Consider the following 3,426-nt stretch of genomic DNA (forward strand, 5'->3'; position numbering starts at 1 on the left):
TGCATAGTTTAAAATTCCTCACCTTAAATAACTAAGTGGGAGAAGGATTAGTAAATAAATTCCACAGTCTCCATTACTGGTTTGTAAGTGATGCAATAAACTTGCGTGTTGGCTCTGAGTGCCTCCCTCCATAACGGATGAGTTTTTTTGTGGATCACTAGATCAAACTTTCTTTATGAATGATTGTTGGTTTGTAGGTGATGCATTTAAACTTGCGAATTGGCTCTGAGTGCCTTCCTCCACAATGGATGAGTTTGTTTGTGGATCACTAGATCAAACTTCCTTTATAATTACTGGTTTGTAGGTGATGCATTCAAACTTGCGTGTTGGCTCTAAGTGCCTTCCTCCACAACGGATGAGTTTGATTGCGGATCACTAGATCAAACTTCCTTTAAGGGTAATTATAGGAAATTGTTTAGGTTTGTGTGATCTTCTCTAGGTGAAGGAGCACAATCCTATAAGTAATTGATGTACGTAGATTATATACTCTTTTATGCATGTTTTTACGCACATTTACATACTTTGAGCATGCTTGATCTATGCATTTTTATACTTCCAGCTTTCCTTTTAGCATATTTACTCTTTTGGTTTGGAGATCTACTTTTTGTGCATTTTCTGTACACAGGAGTCGATTTGGTGAAGAATCTACATCTTTGGGCAAGCCTTGAAGGAAACAAAGGGAGAAAGCACCAGGCCGTGTACCTCACACGACCCTGCACTGGTATGGAGCTCGGGCCGTGTGGAGTTTAGCACCAACAGAAGAGGAAGATGACATGGCCGTGTGAACCTCACACGGCCGTGTCAAGATTTGAAGCCAACCAGAGCAGAAGCCTTACATGGCCGTGTGGATCTACACGGCCGTGTGAGGTTTCCAGAAACCAAGCAGGCTGTGGCCGTATGCACCACACAGCCGTGTAGCATTTCCAGAGAGCAGAAGGGTCCTGGCCGTGTGAGTCACATGGTCGTACAGCTTTGGCAGAGAAGGAACTGGACATGGCCGTGTGAATCTCACACGGCCGTGTCACGGGGCCGTGTGGCGCCCGATTCCCTCCTCTATTTAAACCCTCCTTCATGAATTGAAAGGGGATCTCTCCCCCTTTGGGAGAAGGCAAGATTTGGTGGTTTCCTCCCATTCTTGGGAGGATTTCTGGGCGATTCTAAGGGAGTTCTTGACGATTTCGACTCCGGAGCGAGGATTGGATCCGAAGACGAGGCTTCTTCGTAGATAAGTTTTCTCTTTCCCCCTTTTCTTGGTTTCTTGGATTGGGGATTTAAGAAATGCTTGTAATCTTCATTTCTTCGGATATTCTTCCTCGATTCATGGAGTAGATCTTGTATTCTAGGATTAAGGGAGTATTTGTATGATGGATTGATGTAATCTCTTATGGATTTGCCATTTTCTTGTTTCAATGACATTGTCTTGCTTGTATCAATTAGATCTTGAATGATTAATGGTGGTTTGTGCTTAATTCTCATTCTTGATTGATTGTTTGGATTTCTTGTGGACTTTGTAAAGATAAACTCTCACTCGATCATCCGAGGGATCCACGTGACAGGTGCAAGCCCGTGTAAGGACGTTTGAGAGATAATCTTGAAGAGGAAATAGGAATATTCAAGAGAGTAGGATGGATTTTGTGATTAGTTTCTTGTATCTTGATAGATTAATAAGTTGTGGGCTTCTATGTTGATATCCGAGGAAGGCATAGTAATAGGTGCGCTTCTGTGTAAGGACAACGTAGGTTCACGTCTAATTGATCATATTTAGATACATTTCTCAGTCCTTAGCCGGTTATCTATTGCAAGAGAGAACCGACAACTTTCTACAAGTGTTTGGCAATTGAGGGATAAGAATTGGTGAACCATTTACATTCAAGAAATCTTACAAAGAAACTGAAACTCCTAGAATCTCCCTTATCATAACCCAAAACACTAAACTCTTGTTTATTGATCTATAATATTAGATTTGTTTACCTTCACTTTGCATTTGAAACGATTGGATAGTTGTTTAGCTAATTCGCATTGAGACATTTCTAGTGCTTATTCCAGTCCCTGTGGATACGATAATCTTTTATATTACTTGCGACATTTCCGTACACTTGCGAAGCATGACAAGTTTTTGGCGCCGTTGTCGGGGACTGCGCTATAACATTAGGAATTATCAATTGAGTTAGACTAAACATAACATTTGTTTTCCTTTATATTTGCATAGTTGTAACTAATTTTTTTTTTTTTTAGAATTCTCTTTCTATAAGCTTTTCTTTTCCTGAATAAGATTCTTGACAATTCTTTTTGTTGCAATTATAATTCTAATTCTAACTTTGCATGCTTGATTGCTAGCACTCTAATCTAACCTTTTTTTTTCTCTTTTGATCTAGTTTCTTTCTTCTTTTCTTTTGTAAACATATCTTGCAATCTTTAGCATATGAATTTATCTTTTCTTTCTTGTTTTCATTATGCACTTTCTTTCTTGAAATTTAAATTCGGCATTTTCTTTCTTGCTTTTCATATTGCATTTTATTTCTTGTCTTTGATTCTTCATTTTATAATTTTTTCTTGAATATCCATGAGCACTAACATGCCAAGCAGGCCCATGAGAAATTTTTCTACACCAATTTCTGCAAGATTTTTGTCTCCCATTGTGCAACCTCAAATTGAAGCAGAAAGTTTCCAACTAGACCCAGAGTTAATTTTTATGATACAAGGTCACAAATTTGGAGGAGAAGTATCAGAAAGTCCTTATCTGCATCTTGAAACATTTTTAGAGATTTGTGATATGGTGAAATGTGAAGGAGTGTCAGCAAATGCAGTTCGATTGATGGCATTTCCTTTCAGTATCAAGGATAAAGCAAGGACTTGGTTATATTCTCTCTACCCTCAAAGCATCACAAGTTGGGAACAATTGGAGAAGCAATTTCTGGATCATTTTTTTCCCTCTAAGTAGAACAGTGTATATGAGGAATTGCATAACAAATTTTGCTCAGGCATATGGAGAATCATTAGTTGAAGCATGGGATAGATTCAAGAGTCTTCAAAGATAGTGCCCTCATCATGGTTTTGAAAAATGGTTGGTTTTGCACATATTCTATGGGGGAATTTCTTTCTCAGACAAGAGTTTATTGGATTCATCAGTTGGAGGTTCTTTTATGGACAAAAGTGTAGATGAAGCTTATTCATTGATTGATCAAGTGACATTGAACCTCCATGAATGGTTGAACAAAAGTTGGATGGAATTTCCCTCAGATATTCAAGAAGTACAAGCCATAAATGTAAGAGAGCCTATCAAACAAAATGAAATTCAACCACCTAAAAATGTTGAAATTCACAAGTCACAGAGTGAGGAGTTCAAACATTTGGGGCAAAGCTTGATAGTATTGTTTCAAAATGGTTTAAAGAAGATCCCCCTCCTACACAGTCAAGATCCAATGA

The 3,426-nt window shown here is 38.4% G+C and overlaps 1 non-coding gene across 1 annotated transcript; it reads right to left on the reverse strand.

Moving 5' to 3' along the window:
• Window positions 1-2,949: 2,949 nt before the first annotated feature.
• On the reverse strand, window positions 2,950-3,055 carry LOC122028296. The gene has a single exon (XR_006124703.1). It is a non-coding gene; the product is annotated as a small nucleolar RNA R71 (small nucleolar RNA).
• Window positions 3,056-3,426: the final 371 nt, after the last annotated feature.

The sequence above is a fragment of the Zingiber officinale genome, chromosome 10A, assembly GCF_018446385.1.
Source record: "Zingiber officinale cultivar Zhangliang chromosome 10A, Zo_v1.1, whole genome shotgun sequence".
Lineage (NCBI taxonomy): Eukaryota > Viridiplantae > Streptophyta > Magnoliopsida > Zingiberales > Zingiberaceae > Zingiber > Zingiber officinale.